Source organism: Hyperolius riggenbachi, chromosome 9, assembly GCF_040937935.1.
Source record: "Hyperolius riggenbachi isolate aHypRig1 chromosome 9, aHypRig1.pri, whole genome shotgun sequence".
Lineage (NCBI taxonomy): Eukaryota > Metazoa > Chordata > Amphibia > Anura > Hyperoliidae > Hyperolius > Hyperolius riggenbachi.
The window spans coordinates 114577688-114598940 of record NC_090654.1 but is presented as its reverse complement, the minus strand read 5'-3'; positions in this window follow the sequence as shown (position 1 = coordinate 114598940).

Genomic DNA, 21253 nt, shown 5'->3' with positions numbered 1-21253 from the left:
CTAGAAGATTAGCAGCAAAGAAAATATTCTCATATTTTTATTTTCAGGTATATAGTGTGTTTTCTAACATTGCATCATTCTCTAATATGTGCAGATTACACAACACTCTGCATTCAAAATGATTCTTTCAGAGCAGTCTGTGAACTAATGACCTCTCCTCTGGCAGATAAAAAGAAAACTGTTCACTTACAGTTGAAATAATAAAAGTCAGAAGACAGCCCTCTCCACGACTTTGAAAGTCGTAGAGATTAATGGCTTTTTTGCATAGAGATAACAACTGGAGTTTCTTAACTCTTCCTGTACTGGAAACAATTACACTGATGTATCTGATCTTTTATTTCTTAGCTGTGCTACACATACAAATCATAATATCATAATTTTTTTTCGCTTCAGTGTCTCTTTAAGAAGAGGGGAAAAAAAGTGCCCCTGTTGGGTCCTTACCTCGGGAGGGGGAAGCCTCTGGATCCTAATGAGGCTTCCCCCGTCCTCTTTAGCCTTGGGGATCCAGTGCTGGCAGCCCCCAAAAGCTTGTTGGCGGGCTCCGCTGGCGCAGTAGGGGCTTCAGTGTGTGGCAATATTTACCAATCCTTGTTTCTGCGCAGGCGTAGTACAAGCTTCCCTTCTGGTTCTGGCGGATTGGGTCCGCTCTGCTGGGCAGGCAACTAGCGCCTGCGCAATAGAGCGGACCTGATCGGGCTTGGCTATTTTCTCTGGAGCCCAAGGGGAAGCTTGTACTGCGCCAGCGCAGGAGCAAGGATTGGTACATATTGCCGCATGCTGTTTAAGGGCTGCCAGCAGTGGATCCCAGAGGCTGAAGAAGATGTAAAAGCCTCATTAGGATCCAGAGGTATCCTCCTCCCTATTATTATTATTATTGATTTATAAAGCGCCAACATATTCAGTGGCGCTGTACAGAGTAAGAAACAAACATGGGGTACATAATTATACAGACAATGGTGTACACCAATATACAAGATACATTATTAGTGACAAAATACAAAAATGATACAAAATACAGAATACAAAATACAGAATTGGTAATAACCATGATGATAAATAAAATGTATAATGATTTCCAGGACACAAAAGGGGAGAGAGCTCTGCCCTTGCAAGCTTACCATCTAAAGGGATAAAGGGATACTAGGTAAGTACCCCCAGGGGCAAAAGAAAATAAGTAGGAATGATATAGTTTTACATCAGTCACAGTGTACCACTGAATCTGACAAAACAGGCCTAGACATAGGCCATTCAAAGTGATCACTAGGGAAAGTCAGGATCCACCCACTTCTGAAACTTATTTTTCATGAACACAATCCACAATATTGCAACAGTAACATACATAGATCATTATTAATTTTACCAGACAGTCATATGGCCACACAAGGTTATTTATCTAGCCTTAGATTAGGAATAAGTTTCAGCTTAATCACTAATCTTGACCCATTCCAACTTTTTTGAGAAAAGGTATGTTAGCTAATCATATTGGGACGTGTGTAGTGCTCACAAGAGATTCAGGCTTTTTCTGACCTAGAAGAATTATGACAGGAAAGTAATGAGCGAATGCATATTGATGCTTGTTGATGAATGGAATAGGATCATTTTGTGATGACTTGGCAAGTAACAGTGCTACAGTTACGGCTGCGACAACAAGGCAGCGGGGGTGTAATGGTTATGAGGAACGGTAAGGCGCACGTAATCAATAGTTAGTGTTAGGTGTAGTGAAGGAAAAATTAGTGTTTTGTGTAGTGGCAGTGAGGTTAGTGTTAGGTGTAGCGGCAGTGAGGCTACTGTTAAGTATAGTGACAGTGGGGTTAGTGGTAGGTGTAGCGGCAGTGAGGCTACTGTTATGTATAGTGACAGTGGGGTTAGGTGTAGCGGCAGTGAGGCTACTGTTATGTGTAGTGACAGTAAGGTTAGTGTTAGGTGTAGCGGCAGTGAGGCTACTGTTATGTATAGTGACAGTGCGGTTAGTGGTAGGTGTAGCGGCAGTGAGGCTACTGTTATGTGCAGTGACAATGAGGTTAGGGTTATGTGTAGCGGCAGTGAGGCTACTGTTATGTATAGTGACAGTGCGGTTAGTGGTAGGTGTAGCGGCAGTGAGGCTACTGTTATGTGTAGTGACAGTGAGGTTAGGGTTAGGTGTAGCGGCAGTGAGGCTACTGTTATGTATAGTGGCAGTGAGGTTAGTGTTAGGTGTAGTGGCAGTGAGGCTACTGTAATGTGTAGTGGCAGTGAGGTTAGTGTTAGGTGTAGTGGCAGTGAGGTTAGTGTTATGTGTAGTGGCAATGAGGGTAGTGTTATGTGTAGCAGTAGTGAGGTTAGCATTAGGTATATCGGTAATAACGTGTTTAGTGTTAGTTGTAACAGTAGTAGGAGGGTTAGTCTGAGAGTCTGAGAATATAACATTACCAATATTAATACTATTGGTTACCGCTTTGGATAACCTTACTTACTGCTAATTAATGACACACTCAACAGCCTTAAAGTGAACCTTAAGTCTAAAAAAAAAATTAGTTTTACTCACCTGGGGCTTCCCTCAGCCCCCTGCAGCTGATTGGTGCCCACGTAGAGTCGCTCTGATCCTCCTGTCGCCGCCGGCGGCTACTTCCGGTTTCGCCGTCAGAAGCCGACAGGCTGGGAACGCGAGTGATTCTTCGCGTTCCCAGCCACAATATCTCCCCCTATGCTGCTATTGCGGCCTTCCTTGCCGCAATAGCAGTATAGGGGGCGATATTGTGGCTGGGAACGCGAAAAATCACTAACGTTCCCAGCCTGTCGGGTCCTGACGGCGAAACCGTAAGTAGCCGCCGGCGGGGAAAGGAGGATCGGAGGGACACGGCGAGGGCACCGATCAGCTGCAGGGGGCTGAGGGAAGCACCAGGTAAGTAAAACTCTTTTTTTTTTTTTTTGACTTAAGTGCCTCTTTAACCACTTAAGGTCCAGGGGTTTACCCCCCCCCCCCCCCCTTAAGGACCAGCTTGGTTTTTTATGATCTGTGCTGGGTGGGCTCTGCAGCCCCCAGCACAGATCAGGTTGCAGGCAGAGCGATCAGATCGCTCCCCTTTTTCCCCCCCTATGGGGATGATGTGCAGGGGGGTCTGATAGCTCTTGCCTGCCTGGGTGTTGCGGGGGGGGGGGGGGGGCACCTCATAGCCCCCCTCCGCTGCAAAATTCCCCCCCTCCCTCTTACCTCTGGTGATCGGGGCTGCACAGGACGCTATCCGCCCTGTGCAGCCTGTGACAGGCTGTCATCTGTCACATGGCGGCGATTCCCGACCGCTGATTGGCTGGGGATCGCCGATCTGCCTTACGGCGCTGCTGTAGCAGCAGCGCCGTTCAGTGTAAACAAAGGAGACAAACGTCTACTGCGTTTACATTTAGTCTGCGAGCGCTCGCAGGCTATTCACGGAGACCCGCTCCGTGATCTAACAGGAAACGGCCGCTCGCGCGAGCAGCCTTTCCTGATTAATTAGGGAGGCACCTGGCGACGCAGATGTGCGTCGCTGGTCCTCCAGCTACCGCTTTGCCGCCGCACGGTACGACGAGTGTGCGGTCGGCAAGTGGTTAAAGACACCATACTCTTTCGGCTTGATGTCACCTATGTCAGAGAGCCTTTGCCTAGTTCAGGATTTTCTATTATTAATTTACTGTATATCTTTTTGAAATAAGTTTTCTTTCAGGCAATCACCTAATTGTTCCCTTTTAAATAATGAGTGACTTTAAATTACATTACTGATGCCATTGCTGAGCAGTGCCCTCAGAACAGAAGATAGCACAGAAGTAGGGAGACTATGGAGACAGACTAAGGTAAAGTGATCACTTTTATCAGCCAGACATAAGGCCTAAAGTTACAGTTTTCTGCTGCATCACAACGTTTTTTTGGGTGGCTGGAAATGAAGGTTGCCTTTATCTCCACACAGAATCTCTCACCGACTCCTGAGTCTGACATACAGAATAAATAAAACATTTTGTCATTACGTGAGCTGGAAAAGGAACTGGAGCTTGTACACTTCAACACTCTTGGTTGTATTTTTACAGGTAAGGCAAATCACTGTACATAAATGAATGCTGATGGCTGTACCATACACAATGGCAGAATCACCTCACATCTTGTGGGATAGCAGCCATTAACAGGCCTGAAATGTGTCATCACTGCCCAGTATTCATGCTGGAATACATGAGATGCTGAGTGTGAAGGAGCAGCACTGACTCAAAGGTATTATCAGATTCTTTACTGCCACTTCTAATTGTAGCACGTTTGCCAATTATAAGGATCAACACCAGTACTATAACAGTTAAGATATACAACCTTCCACAGCCTTTTTCTCCCTGAAATGGAACCATAAATACACCGGGAGGAGTATATATGTCATTTGGCCAGGTTGCATAGGAGGCAACATGCAGAGAGCCCCCAGACTTACCTACCATCCCTGATGCAGAGGTCCATCTGCCTTCTCCTCTCTTATGTTCTGTAGGTGATTTCACACTTAGGGTTCAGAGGTGCCAAATGTGATAAAATAGATAAAAGCAGTTTAAAAAGAGGAGATAGATATGAACTTAGCTCCTCTCAGAGAAAACGCTCAAGAGTAATATAAATAATTATAGCTTAATGTTCCAAAAACCAAGTCTTCCCGCTTCATCAAGCAAATATCGAGAACAAAATCCCCCCAAAAAAAGGCTGTAAGCAAGCCCAGCACCTCTATATGAGATTTTTTTTTGTATATGAAATTATTTATCTTACTCTTGAGTGTTTTCTCTGAGAGGAGGTATGTTCATATCTACATCCTATTTTTAAACAGTTTTGAATGATTTTATTTAATTTTGCCACCTCCGAAACTTAAAGGGAAGGTCCAGGGTAATTAAAAATCAAAAATCTACTCACCTCGGGCTTCCTCCAGCCCCTTTCAGCCATCCTGTGCTCTCGCCGCAGCTTCAGTGGCTACCATTCCCCTCCAATGCAGATGCCAACCTCGACAGGTCGGCATCTTCTTGGGCTCCAGCGTGTGGCTAACGAAGTCGCACTGATGTCATCTGGGCTGTACTGCGCAGGCGCAGAACTACTGCGCCTGCGCAGTAAAGTCCAGATGATATGAGAGCTGCTCACACAGGTGCAATGGGCAAATTGCGGCGGAGGGGATCCGGGGCCACTGGCGGGGAGCGAGGGCACAGGACGGCTGCAAGGGGCTGGAGGAAGCCAGGTCCTTGGATGTGTCCGTTAAGTGTAAGATTTTACCACTTCAAGTGGTGGATATTTTCCCTGGATTTTGTCCTATCCTACAGAGTGTGTCTTTTTAACCCGGGTGGGGTCAGGTTTGTTCTCCTCGCCTGCCTAATATGCTACCAATGCTGTGGCACACTTTTGTGAGTATTATTGTTCACATATATCTCCTGCCTGTGGTTAATTACCATACTACACTAGATTGGCTCTCAGTCCCTTCCCACTTCCCCCTTCCCTTTTCTTCTTTTTGTAAGGAGATTTGAGTTCCAGTGTTTGTATCTGTCCACTGGATGGTGTATAACAATCTGACATGAGCTGAACTCCACTCAGCTCAGCAGCTCCTGCTACACATCCATTTCCTTTTTCTATAAATCATCAGAAGCTGCTGTCTCAAATATGGCTGCTTAAATGGGAATCTCGAAGGTCTATGTTTCTGCCTAGAAATTCGCTCTGTGCCAGAAAAAGGCACCCAATAAAAAGAGATATGGTCTAAATAAGTTTATTCGATTTTATTCAAGCAGGATTGTTCGGGTGGCAATGCGTTTCACGAGTCCTTGCCCGCTTTCTCAGGTCAATAGTGTAGATAAGTGTCTTTCTCCATGACTGTGTGTAGCATTGCTACTCTCCACATTATCTAACAATACTGCATCATCACACTGTTTTTTACCTTCATCCCATAGATTACAAGGATTTTTGTCAAGAATACGACAGTGACCTCAACCATATGTATATTCTGTGATGGAAAAGTACCTGCTATGGTAGCCAACGTGTAACCAGCGGAAAAATACATTATCACAGAGATCAAGATAAAAGCTTGTGAAAGAGAAACTACTTATTGCTGCAATGATGAGGACGTTCCCCTTTGCCCCGCCGGGCTGGAGTGACACAAACAGGATAATCCAACACAATAAATTGAGCATTACAAAAACACAAAACAGCTGTCTGAGTGAACTGAACAATTAACATTCTTGTGAACTGACAAATCATGAACCTTGCTTGCAGTGAGACACAGATGGACCTCTGTCTCCAGATGACATGTGTCACAATCACATCTCTCCCGCTGACATTGACGGTTTCAGATACAGTTAAAGACGTGTCTTCCCTTCAAGGAAATCATTGACTTTCCAGAACTGATATAGAAACTGCTCAGATGACATCAGAGATTCCTAGTATCAGCTGATGATGATGTTTCTGCTCGCCCTCTGTTCAATCAGTGGTATGTGAGGTGAACAGTTGATAGCCTCCAAATATCAATTGTGCAAATTTGGACAGAGGCGCCAGGCAGGTTAAAATGATCTAAAAACAACTAAAAAGGAGGAGTACAGGTGGACTTACCTCCTGAAATGATGGACAATCGAGATTGTTCAAATCGCAAATAACAATTTATTTTGGCACTCTGCAACGCGTTTCGCAGGTATAACCCGCTTCATCAGGCAAGGAGTGCAAGCTAAAAATCAAGCATACAAACCATAAACAATATACAATAAACAAAACACGACCCTAAGAGCTTGCCATCATAATACAAAAAGCAAAAATGACATATTGTGTCTGTCCAAATATCAATTGTTTGCCTGTTCCAGTTTGCATCAGAAGTCTTTTGTGATACTAATCTCACCACTGAAGATGCTAGCTTTGTACTGCTGCCCTGATGTAGTACAAAGTTATGGTAAACCTCGACCATGTGCTGCTCCCCCCTTCCCCATAGATGCCATAGATTCAATAGACTTTCACCAGATTTGGCTATTATATATAGTGGGATGCGAAAGTTTGGGCAACCTTGTTAATCGTCATGATTTTCCTGTATAAATTGTTGGTTGTTACGATAAAAAAATGTCAGTTAAATATATCATATAGGAGACGCACACAGTGATATTTGAGAAGTGAAATTAAGTTTATTGGATTTACTGAAAGTGTGCAATAATTGTTTAAACAAAATTAGGCATGTGCACAAAAAAGCCATGAAATCAATATTTAGTAGATCCTCCTTTTGCAGAAATTACAGCCTCTAAATGCTTCCTGTAGGTTCCAATGAATGTCTGGATTCTGGTTGAAGGTATTTTGGATTCTTCTTCTTTGCAAAACATCTCTAGTTCATTCAGGTTCCATGGCTTCCGAGCATGGACAGCTCTCTTTAACTCACACCACAGATTTTCATTTATATTCAGGTCTGGGGACTGAGATGGCCATTCCAGAACGTTGTACTTGTTCCTCTGCATCAATGCCTTAGTGGATTTTGAGCAGTGTTTAGAGTCATTGTCTTGTTGAAAGATCCAGCCTTCAGCTTTGTCACTGATTCCTGGACATTGGTCTCCAGAATCTGCTGATACTGAGTGGAATCCATGCGTCCCTTAACTTTGACAAGATTCCCAGTCCCTGCACTGGCCACACAGCCCCATAACATGATGGAACCACCACCATATTTTACTGTAGCAGGTATTTTTCTTGCAATGCTGTGTTGTTTTTCCTCCATGCATAACGCCCCTTGTTATGCCCAAATAACTCCATTTTAGTTTCATCAGTCCACAGCACCTCATTCCAAAATGAATCTGGCTTGTCCAAATGTGCTTTAGCATACCTCAAACGGCTCTGTTTGTGCTGTGGGCGGAGAAAAGGCTTCCTCCCTGCATCACTCTTGCATACAGCATTTCCTCGTGTAAAGTGCGCCGAATGGTTGAACGATGCACTGTGACTCCATCTGCAGCAAGATGATGTTGTAGGTCTTTGGTGCTGGTCTGTTTGTTGACTCTGACCACTTCGAACCTTAAAGCGAAATATAACCCAGCATTTCAACTTTGCTCTAAAACATTATTTACAGCATATTATATGCAACCAGCATTTTTTTTTTTTACTCTCTGACTGTGCAGGAGCTCCCGGACACAGAGAGAGAGTGAGTCACATTCCTCACTTGTTACATTGTGTTTACTTAAATGTATCTATCTAAACTTCGGATGCGTCTGCATTTCTCTCCACGGAACTTTAAAGCTCTGTGTGTAACCCTTCCAATGCTGGTCTAGTAAAAAAAAATGCTGGTTGCATATAATATGCTGTAAATAATGTTTTAGAGCAAAGTTGAAATGCTGGGTTATATTGCGCTTTAACTTGAACTGATCCTGTGGTCTTCCATTTCCTAAATATGCTGTGGAAACAGACAGCTGAAATCTCTGAGACAGCGTTTTTTTCCCTTTCCCTGAACCATGATGGTGAACAAGTTTTGTCTTCAGGTGATGTGAGAGTTGTCTTGAGACCCCCATGTTGCTACTCTTCAGAGAAAATTAAAAGAGCAGGAGAAACTTACAATTGACCCCCTTGAACACTTTTTCTTATAATTGGATTCACCTATGTACGTAGGTCAGGGGTCACTGAGCTTACCAAGCCAATTTGAGTTCCAATAATTAGTTCTAAAGGTTTTGGAATCAATAAAATGACAACAGTGTCTAAATTTATGCACTTGCCTAATTTTATTTAAACAATTATTGCTCAATTTCTGTAAATCCAATAAACTTCATTTCACTTCTCAAATACCACTGTGTGTGTCTCCTATATGATATATTTAACTGACATTGTTTATCATAACAACCAACGATTTAGATGGGAAAATCATGACGATTAACAAGGTTGCCCAAACTTTCGCATCCCACTGTAGAATGTAATGTTTGATCTAATGAAACAGTGGAGTAGTGTACGGGTACCTTTATTTGCAAAGAGAAAAAACAATGTGCAGCAACATATAGCAGCCTATCTTTCAGTTATCAATTTTAATTTATTAAACGTAGGCTCGGTTCCAGGGCCGGTTCTAGACTTTTTGCTGCCAAACTTGTGAGGATGCACCCCCTCCGATTTTGAATGATTGCACAGCACCCGACAATTTGCACTGCACGTTATAGCTATTGCTATTGTGCGACCCCAAAAAACCCTTTAGTATAGGTAGGGTTGGGGTAGGTGGCCAGGTATAGGTGCCCCCAGTATAGGTAGCCAGGTATAATTGAACTCAGCAGGTTAGCAAGGTATAGATGCCCCCAGTATAGGTAAGCCAGGCATAGCTGTACCCCAGTATAGGTTAGCCAGGTATAGTTTCCCCCCCTAGTATAAATTAACCAGGTAGGTGCCACCAGTATAGGTAGCTAGGCATAGTTTCCCCCAGTATAGGCTAGCCAGGTATAGTTTCCCCCCAGTATAAGTTAGAGGTAGGTGCCACCAGTATAGGTAGCCAGGCATAGTTGCCCCCAGTAGAGGTCAGCCAGGTGTAGTTTCCCACAGTATAGGTAGCCAGTATAGTTGTCCCCAGTATAGGTAGCCAGGCATAGTCACCCCCAGTATAGGTTAGCCAGGTAGGTGCCCCCAGTTTAAGTAGCCAGGTATAGTTTCCCCCAGTATAGGTCAGCCAGGTATAGTTGCCCCAGTATAGGTAGCCACTATAGCTGCCTGCAGTATAGGTTAGCCAGATATGTGCCCCCAGTAGGTAGCCAGCCTGAAACCCCTCTCGTGGCTGCCGCTCGTTTTACCTTCTGAGTCACCTCCTCTGCAACAGTCCCCGATCACCTTACTCCTAGACTGCAGATGAAGAAACAGGAGAGCTTCCTGTATATGCTCCTCTATGGGAGCTGCTCTTCTGTTTCTTAATCACTGCGGGGCAGCGGCTACTGCTGATCTGAGGTCTAGTAGTGAGGGGGACTGATGGGAACTGTCTGTGGTGGAGGAGGCAGTCGCCGTCTGAGAAGATAAAACAAGCAGTGGCCGTGGAGAGGGAGGGGAGCCGGCGGGATGCCGCACCATGGAGATGCCGCCTGAGGCAAGATGTTCAGGCAGCGTAATGGGTGGACCACTCCTGCTCGGTTCTCATCAGGATGGATGCACAGTGGTGCATCTCCAGAGGAGGAATATGCTGGTTACGATTCCAGTCTGTTGCCGCCATTCACTATAACACCGATGTGCATCTGTCACCGCCACTTAGGGTGCCACTGCTCGGCCTCATGCTTCTGGAAGCGGCAGAAGTATAGTGCTGGAGCTGAAACAAGTCAATAGGACTCCTCCCTCTTCCTGGTCTCTGGCAGCAGGAGACCCAAGGGACGGCAGTGAGAAAGCAGTGCGGTTACAGTCTAGTGAACATAGGCGCTGTCCATTCTCATAGGCTTTCATCATGCCCATGACTACTTCGCATTCCATTGCCAGAAAAATGGTACAGGACTTAGCGTTCTGCTCCCTTTTCACTCCCGTTACGATGCCCTTTATTTGACAAGTGTACATGGATCCTCCAACTCCAAGTAGAACAGATGGCAAATATAATAACATGGGTCTGAAATGTACAACTCCTAAATACAGTTACACTGCATATAGCTCCAAATCAACGACTATGACACACAGAGGATGCACTATCTCAGCAATGATGTGTTTTGCTGTGAGCATATCAAGGGTCGTTCATCTGTGTGCCTAATTGGATTTCTCACGCTCACTGTGTGAACAAAGTTACAGTGCATTGTGTCTGTACTCTACTGGTCATGCTCGTACAGCACCTTGACAGTATTGGTTGCTGTACACTGAAGTCTGTAGGTGTTAGATGACTGTAGTGTGGTCCACACACGGTGAGAACTTTTTACATTTTGCTGTAATGCACTGCATGCAACACAATTAGACCACACTGCACCAGCTGCACTGTGAATATCGCATAGGTGTTGCATTGCGACGTTCTGCATTACAATGCAGCTGTTACATCGCACCGCAACACACCACTATAAATGTAGCCTTAGATAAGTGCCCAGTATATGTTACAACAGGAAAATGCAGCTTCGTACTTTAGCTCAACCTACCAAATCACTGTTTTCTCCTATTTTCTCTTTACAGCCTTAAATGTTAAATCACACCCAGCTATATAAGGATGTTATCAGTGTTATCTTTTTCTAGCAATATTGAAAATTTGATTTACTCTATATCCACTTCGCATCCAGGCCTTGCATCCAGAGCAGTTTTGACAGTTTAGCTATGTCCTTATTTAATCAAAAATAACTTTATTCCTACTTATGACACAGAAATGAAATATATATTGTTTTTTTTTCAAGACAAACTAGGCTTTCATTGTATGCCATTTTTTCCCTCAAACTATTTTGTTTTCTATGAATTTTAATGGGAAAACAAGGAAAAAAATAGAAAAAAACACATTTCTCAGTTTTGCCAATTCCAGTTTAAAATTAAAAAGTGCTACGGTAGATAAAAAAAACAAATTTTGTTTGGCTATTCGTACCGCTTATCATGAAACTTAGATTATGTTCCTGTCACAATTTATGGTGAAGATATTTGATTCTGAAATAATGGTACAGAGTGTATTTTTCACTATGAACTGAGAAAATAAGTCTTTTTAATGGTAAAAATCAATCTCATTAGCTCAGGAAACATATATTCCCGTTCACTAATTAGTGCTGCATCATATAGTGCCAGAAATGTGCACAGAAGCAAGCCCAATCCTGCACAGCACTGCTTCTGCTACAAGACGTATATCTACTGACTCGTGGCTTAGATGAAGTCACAGAGGACGTAGATATCCTGTAGTAATGGATAAAGTGGATATACTCACATATAAGCCCAATTTTTGGGACAAAAAAAGTTCCCCAAAAGTGATGGCGGTTAGCTTATATGCGAGTCGTGTGGGAATGTGTGGGGATAGTTACCCCTTCTCCTTCCTAACTGTGATCTTCACATCTCCCATGCAGCTCTCCTTGCTAGATGTCCAGGTTTCACTTTCCTCTCCTCCGGGGAGCTACTTCCTGTTTCCCATGCAGTTCCGTACTCGGCCACTAGATGTTGGCGAGTACAAAGCTGCAAGGGAGACAGGAATATGGCTGCCCAGTGACCAGAAGACACTGAAGCCTGGATCTTTACCAAGTTCAGAGCTGCACAGGAGACAGGAATAGGGCCATCTGGAACGAGGAGAGGTAGCTATTTGTACACTGTACAACCCTCTGCATCAGCACTACTGAGCATACACTCTGCTGAACATACAGTACATACACTCTGCTGAACATACAGTACATACACTCTGCTGAACATACAGTACATGCACTCTGCTGAACATACATATAATGCATCATTACACACATACACTCAGCAAGCATGCTTCACTCTGTATCTAATGCACCACACACTGCACCACATACAGGGAAGAGACTAGAGGGAGACATTAGGGGGGTTCGCTTATCCATGGGTCGCACATTATTACTTTTTTTAGGGGCAAATGTTGGGGAAGTGGGGGGTTCAGTCTATACATGGTATATGCAGTATATTTCAGTACTTTTAAATTGGCAATCTGTGTAAAGTAATGTGCGTGTTCACGTAGATGATCCTTTATCTTTGATTAATAAATCTCTCCAGTAAGCGCTGTCACTTTATGGCACTGCTGATAACGGCTGATAGTCACAATCAGAACATGTTATCTCACATTATCTGGGAAGTTTAAAGGGGCTTTCTGGATGAACCTTTATTGGATCATTTCTTGTAGCTCTGTCATAATAACTCACGACTTGGCCTGAACAACTTCCCTGTATCGCTTTCTTGTAAAGAGTTGTGTGATGGTTAATCAGATAATGATCTCAGTAGCATACTTTGCATACTCTGACACAGCAGACTTTCCCAATATTGCCTTCAAATTCTACAAAAGTTTCCAAAGTCAAGAAATAATAATAAACAGGTATTCTGCACTGTCTTAGCAAGACGTCATTTTCAAGAACAGGAAATAAACGAACCTTACATCAATTTTGGTGAACCCTAAGATAGAAAAAAGTAAATAAGATGAAAAATTACTGACCTTATGGACCAAATACAGGGAGTCCCTAACCCAACTTACCAATGCACGCTAAAATGAAGGACCAGTCGCAATGTCGGGGGCTCCCTGTACTGTGCTCCCCTGGGCAGAGTAATCCACAGCAGAAGTGACAGCTTGCTTACTCTGCAGGGGCCCATGGAGTAAGTGAGAGGCTGCCTTATGATGCAGATTACGCTGCATGTGAGTGCACGGGGGGGGGGGGGGAGGACACAAGGGGGACAGAGGAGGACACAAGGGGGACACAGGAGTACACAGTGGGGACACAGAAGGATAGAGGAGGACACAGTGGGGACAGAGGAGTCAACAAGGGGACACAGAATTTACAAGGGGATACAAGAAGTGCGCAAGAAGTACAAGGTGAACACAAGGGGGACATAAGGTACAAGGAGGGGCCTTTTTCCACCTACCATTGGAATTAATTGCTTCAATTCTTAAAGTACTCCTGAACAGGGGTCAAATTTATTAAATAAAGTGCAAGGTGGGCTAGATTACCTATTCAGGAGTGTTCTAGCTCTGCTCGTTGCTCTTGCAGTCCCCCTCATTCTCTGTCCCCTATGCTCCTGCGCCAACCGGAAGCTCCTCCGAGTGGTGTAAAGCTATTGTGTAGTACGCAGGTGTGAGTTTGAGCTGCGGCTCTGCAGTAAAAGAAAGTGCTTGTGAACAATCTCTTGCTTTCTCTGTACTTTTGTGGAAAGGGTAGGAGGTGCCCGGTAGACCGGAATGGTATATTCACTCTATATGGTAGATACAGCATTCAATAAAAAAATGGTGTGATCCTACCTTCTAGATGTCCCCTTTCGGGAAGTATACGAAACCACATGTTAGCTTACCTGCTAACGGTATTTTTAGTCACTCCAGGACAGGTACACTTTGAGACTTGGCTCCTCCCAGAAACAGGAAACATCCCAGAGCCTCCCTATAAATTAAAAAATGGAACCGGAGGTCAGGCAGTATAATGACAAGTAACAGGAACAAACCTAACCTTATGTTTATACATACTATATAAAAACACAACCATTCCATTTACAAAATCGAAATATACAGATATTAATAAACTCATATGTATATTATATATATTATTACCCCATTGGAAGGGTGGGTACCCCTACCTGTCCTGGAGTGACTAAAAATACCGTTAGCAGGTAAGCTAACATGTGGTTTTTCCAGTACACTCCAGGACAGGTACACTTTGAGATGATAAACAAGAAAATACGTTTATACACCTTAGGGCGGGTTTACTGCCTCCAGGACAGTTCTCCCAAAGCTTTGATCCTTTGCAGATAGTCGGTCAAGCTTGTAATGTTTCATAAAGGTGTTGAGACTCTTCCACGTTGCAGCTTTACAGATGTCCAAAGGCGATATTCCCTGCCTATAGGCCCATGTCGTAGCAGCTGCCCTTGTAGAGTGAGCTTTCAAGTCTAAAGGTGGGTCTCTCCCTGCGGCTCTATAAGCTTCTCTTATACAATCTTTGATCCATCTGGCTATCGTTGTGGCTGAAGCTTTAGCTCCTTTATGTTTACCTGAAAAGTTTACAAACAAAGATTCCGTCTTCCTAAACTCTTTCACTTTGTCCAGGTATGCTAATAGGTTTTCTTTAACGTCCAGTCTATGCCATCTTACTTCCTCCTCCGTTTTAGGGTTCGTATAGAATGATGGTAGTATAATCTCCTGTGTTCTATGGTAAATATCACTTACTTTGGGAAGAAATTCCTGACTTGTTCTTAACACTACCCTATCATCATAAAAAGAACAAAACGGCTGTCTGCAAGATAACGCTTGTAGCTCGCTAACCCTTCTCGCAGAGGTAATGGCTACCAGAAATACTGTCTTTAACGTAGAAATACGTAAGGAATCTTTCTCTGTAAAAAAATCAGATGAAAGAGACTGTAAAACAAAAGGTAAATCCCATCTGGGAAAATTTTTAACCAAAATTGGTTTACTCCTTTCAATTGACTTAATAAACCGTATAACGAGCGGATCCGTCGCTAACTTTTTATAAAAAAAAAACGATAGGGCTGAAATTTGGATTTTTATCGTGCTCAAAGCCAGCCCCTTATCCACGCCTTCCTGTAAAAATTCTAGAATGGAAGCGATTTCAGTGGATTTGAAGTTAGACGTTTGTAACCATAAATTATATGTTTTCCAGTATTTCTGATAAATTAATCTAGTATTACGTTTTCTGCTGTTTAGCAGTGTTGTAATCACTCTTGAAGACAGCCCTTTGGTTCTGAGGACTGCTTCCTCAGTAGCCATGCTGTTAGTTTCCACGTAGTTGCTTGCTGGATAGGCTGTCCCTGACAGAGAATCATATCCTTTGCTACTGGCAGTCTCCATGGAAGATCCACCGAGAGAGCCAGCAGCAAGGGGTACCATGACCTCCTGGGCCAATCCGGAGCAATTAACATCATTGTTCCGGTTGACCTTAACAATTTTTGTAACACTAGGGCCATCAGATTCAGAGGTGGGAATGCATACATCAATGGCTTGTTCCAGTCTTGCGACAGAGCATCTATTCCTAATGGATTGTCCATCACATTCAGAGAGAAGAAAAGACTGCATTTCTTGTTCCTCCTGTTCGCAAATAAATCTACGTGAGGATGACCCCATCTGCTCACCAACTGATCGAAAATTCTGTCGTTTAGACTCCACTCCGTATTGGAGATTTGTTGTCTGCTTAACTGGTCGGCTAGAACATTCAATGTCCCCTTCAAATGTACTGCCGTTAAAGATAGAAAGTTCTTTTCTGCGATTTCCAGAATTTCTAACGCCAACTGCAACAGTCTTTTTGACTTTGTTCCCCCTTGACGGTTGATGTAGGCCACCACCGTGGAATTGTCCGTTCGTATTTGAACGTGAGCGGTCTGTAACATATGCATCATGCTGATGATTGCCATCTTTACTGCATACAACTCTTTGAAATTGGAAGAACTTTTGGCCATCGACTGATCCCAAATGCCCTGTGTCTGAAACGAGTCCACATGTGCTCCCCAACCGACTGCACTTGCATCTGTGGTCAGAATTTTTTGTATCGGAAATCTCCATAATTTCCCTATCTCTAGGTTGCTCACTGTCAACCACCATTGAAGATCTATTTTTACTTCATCCTCTACTTTTATTAACTGGTCTAACGAATTTGGATCTTTGTTCCAGTGGTGCTCAGCAGAGCTCGAATATTCGAGTAGTTCGAATATTCGAGCTCTTTTTCAGCTATTCGAGCTCGGTATTCGAGCTCCGAATAGCTGGAGCTATTCGAATGGGCTATCCGAGTACACTCGAATAGCCCATTCACTATTCGAGCTATTCGAGCCACCCGGCGCTATTCGAGCTCGGTACCGAGCTCGAATAGCGTCATAGCCCAGATTGATGTCCTTAGAGCCAATCAGAGGGCTCCCAGGCCCTCTGACGGCAGCCAATCACAGAGGGGGACCCTGGCCAGCCCCTACCCTATAAATAGCGGCCGCCATGTTAGGTTTTTCCATGCTTGCCTGAGACTTGTACAGAGAGAGAGTTGCTCCTTTGTGCTTTGGCTTAGCAAGTGCTCTATTGTGGTCATTTACCTAGCGTTTTTGCTCACCTACACCTGCCATATACACCTATATTGTTGTTAGTTAGATAGACATTGTATTTTAGTTAGTAGCTTGTGTGTTACATTAGAGAACTGCAGGCAGCTGCTGCAAGCTTACAGGTTTAGGCCTCAGGGGGGCCTTGCCTCTGTGGGCAGCTGTCCTCTGTTTATTTCTCTCATATTCTATACCAGTATTTCTGCTGTCCTTTACTAATAGTATTGTAGTTATACTGTACTAGGAGTAGGACACTCACTGACTGTCACTGTTTATAGGCTACTAGCTAGCTCCTGCGTGTGTGCACTCACTCACTGTCTGTGTGTACACACACTCTATTTCCTTCTCATTACTGTTTGATTATTGTTAGTTGTACTTACTTACTACTTACTCTTACTGTACCCGTAGGGACACTCACTGTCACTGTTCATATAGGCTACTACTACCTCCTGCGTGTGCGCACTCACTGTCTGAGTGTACACACACAACACACACTCTATTTCCTTCTGATCGCTGATTGATTATTGTAATTAGTTAGTTCTACTTACTGTTACTACTTGTACTTACTCACTCTTACTGTACTAGGAGTCTAGGACACTGAGTCACTGTGTTCATAGGCTACTAGCTCCTGCCTGCGTGCACTCACTGTCTGAGTGTACACACACCCACACTCCATTTCCTTCTGATCGCTGATTGATTATTGTAATTAGTTAGTTCTACTTACTGGTGTTACTACTTACTCTTACTGTACTAGGAGTCTAGGACACTCAGTCACTGTGTTCATAGGCTACTAGCTCCTGCCTGCGTGCACTCACTGTCTGAGTGTTCACACACCCACACTCCATTTCCTTCTGATCGCTGATTGATTATTGTAATTAGTTAGTTCTTCTTACTGTTACTACTTACTCTTACTGTACTAGGAGTCTAGGACACTCAGTCACTGTGTTCATAGGCTACTAGCTCCTGCGTGCGTGCACTCACTGTCTGAGTGTACACACACCCACACTCCATTTCCTTCTGATCGCTGATTGATTATTGTAATTAGTTAGTTCTACTTACTGTTATTACTTACTCTTACTGTACTAGGAGTCTAGGACACTCAGTCACTGTGTTCATAGGCTACTAGCTGCTGCGTGCGTGCACTCACTGTCTGAGTGTACACACACCCACACTCCATTTCCTTCTGATCGCTAATTGATTATTGTAATTAGTTAGTTCTTCTTACTGTTATTACTTACTCTTACTGTACTAGGAGTCTAGGACACTCAGTCACTGTGTTCATAGGCTACTAGCTCCTGCGTGCGTGCACTCACTGTCTGAGTGTACACACACCCACACTCCATTTCCTTCTGATCGCTAATTGATTATTGTAATTAGTTAGTTCTTCTTACTGTTACTACTTACTCTTACTGTACTAGGAGTCTAGGACACTCAGTCACTGTGTTCATAGGCTACTAGCTCCTGCGTGCGTGCACTCACTGTCTGAGTGTACACACACCCACACTCCATTTCCTTCTGATCGCTGATTGATTATTGTAATTAGTTAGTTCTACTTACTGTTATTACTTACTCTTACTGTACTAGGAGTCTAGGACACTCAGTCACTGTGTTCATAGGCTACTAGCTCCTGCGTGCGTGCACTCAGTGTCTGAGTGTACACACACCCACACTCCATTTCCTTCTGATCGCTGATTGATTATTGTAATTAGTTAGTTCTTCTTACTGTTACTACTTACTCTTACTGTACTAGGAGTCTAGGACACTCAGTCACTGTGTTCATAGGCTACTAGCTCCTGCGTGCGTGCACTCACTGTCTGAGTGTACACACACCCACACTCCATTTCCTTCTGATCGCTGATTGATTATTGTAATTAGTTAGTTCTACTTACTGTTATTACTTACTCTTACTGTACTAGGAGTCTAGGACACTCAGTCACTGTGTTCATAGGCTACTAGCTCCTGCGTGCGTGCACTCACTGTCTGAGTGTACACACACCCACACTCCATTTCCTTCTGATCGCTGATTGATTATTGTAATTAGTTAGTTCTTCTTACTGCTACTACTTACTCTTACTGTACTAGGAGTCTAGGACACTCAGTCACTGTGTTCATAGGCTACTAGCTCCTGCCTGCGTGCACTCACTGTCTGAGTGTACACACACTAAATTTACTTGTGATTACTACTGATTATTGTAACTGCTAGTTGTACTTCCTGACTGTTACTACTTACTTACTGTACTAGGGGACACTCACTCAGTCACCTCACCAACCAACCCACTCCATTAAAGTACCCCACTTTTCACCCGCCCTTTTAAAAAACTTTTGTCTATACGCCCAAAACATTGAAGATGTCTGGAAGTGGCAGCCAGCGCGGTTTGGGCAAGGGGAAGGGCAGCAAGGGAATCAGGAGGAGAGGGAGCAGCATTGTGGCAAGCCGCGGCCGCGGGCGCGCCACCATGCACAGTTCCGCAGCAGCAGCAGCAGCGTCAGTGGCTAACATTCCTCCCATAGCCACTGGCCGTGGACGCCTTGGGCGCCGCCCAGCAGGAGCATCTGCAACTCACGCTGCAGAGACACAGCAGCAGCAGCGTGTAGCACCTGCTCCGATTTTCCTCCAGCCGGGTCGGAAACGTCCCATTGAGGAAAAGGATGCAGACACTGTGGTGCAACTCATGACGGAGGATGAGCAGCCCGCCATCAGCTCTGCATCCGAGGCCTCCACCCTCACCACCACCACCACCACCACCCCTGTTCGCAGCAGCCGCCCAGCAGGGTCTGGGGAGGAGGCCAGTTCACCGTCAGTCGCCGACCTCTCATTCAGCACTCTTTTGACCCCAGGCATGATGAGTCAATTGTCTGCTGTTGTTGGCGATTTTGAGGAGGAGATGCTGATGGGCACTTTGGGGGATGAGGGATTGGACAGCAAGACTGTGGCGACAGTCAAGCAGCCCATCCATGCATCAGGAGAGGAGTTTGGGGGGTCATCATCCCAGCAGGACATGTTTGAGGAGGGGGAGGATGATGTTGATGACCCGGTGACAGACAGAGACTGGGTGCCACCACCTCCAGGGGATGTCGTCCTCAGCAGCTCGGAGGAGGAGGAGGATGCGCTTGTGGGCCTTGCAAGGAGGCGCATCATTGCAAGCATTGGCAGCGACCCACAGCCTGCTGGTGTCTCAGGCTCAGCAGCAGCAGCAGCAGCATCAGCCAGTACCACCACCAGCCGCACCCAAGCCCCCCCCCCAACCACCACAGGGAGACAGGCAGCAGCGCTTCCATGCCGTAGGGGGATGTTTCTGTCACCAATCTGGCGCTTTTTCACCATGCCCACTGTGTACAGCAAGTACGCCACTTGCAACCACTGTCAGCGGAAGTTGAGCAGAGGTGCAGACCCCTTAAAGTTCAGCACCAGCTCGCTGATCAACCACCTTGCGGCTAAACATTTCCACCAGCATGAGGAGTTCCAGAGGCTGAAGGCATCTGGTGCTGGCAGTGGCACCACACCCATCACTGCACAGCCTTCAGCAGCAGCAACAGCAGCCACCCGCCCTCCTGCTCCTCCAGCAGCACCAGCAGGAGTGCGGAAACGCACTGCTCCTCCCCCCTCTGCAACTCCTGCCGCCGACACTGAGGCCTGTTCTGGCAGCCAGTCCTCAGTGGCCTCCTCCGCTGTGTCTGGTGATTCCCGTGTCAGCAAAAGGCCACGCCAGAGCCTTTTGAGCGAGTCCTTCCAGGGGGTGGTTAGGGCTCTGCCTCCCAGCAGCCGTCGCGTGCGGCAGCTGAACGGCTTGCTGGCACGGGCCATGTGCTCCCAACTCCTGCCGTACACGCTCGTGCAGGAGGGGAGCGACATGCGGGCGCTGCTTGCTTGTGCAGCCCCAGACTGGCAGCTCCCCAGCAGACACTTTTTCTCCCGCAAGGCCATTCCAGCACTGCACCGCTTTGTGATGGCCAATGTGGAGCGAGGGCTGGAGCACGCGGTTGGTGAAAGGGTCCACGTCACCATGGACTCCTGGAGCAGCCGCTTCGGGACAGGCCGCTACCTGTCCTTCACTGTCCACTGGGTCAGCTTGGTGGAAGGGGGTGAGGATGGGAGAGCAGCAGCGGGCACAGCAGCAGCAGCAGCAGCAACACAGTGGGTGGTGCCACCCCGCAGGGTCAGGGGAACTGCAGCGGGTTCCTCCGATCCTCTGCCATCCTCCGCCACACCTGGCCAAACCCCCCGCCTCAGCAGCAGCGTGAAGGCCCGCCACTGCCAAGCGCTGCTGCACTTGGTCAGCCTTGGCAAGACCAAGCTGACGGCAGCCCACGTGTTGGCCAAACTCCAGGAGCAGGAGAGGATTTGGCTGACCCCCAGAGGCCTCAGAGTCGGAGAGGTGGTGTCCGACAATGGGGCCAATCTGGTTGCTGCCATAGACAGGGGAAACCTGACCCACATCCCCTGTCTTGCCCACGTGCTGAACCTGGTGGTGCAGAAGTTCCTGCGCACCTACCAGGGGATGGGCGAACTGCTGGAAACGGCAAGGAATGTTGTGCGTCACTTCCGGCGCTCGGCTGCAGCCTGTGCGAGCCTGGAAGACGTGCAAAAGGAGCTGGATCTGCCACGCCATCGGCTGATCATTGACGTTCCGACTCGCTGGAACTCCACCCTGGCGATGTTGGAGC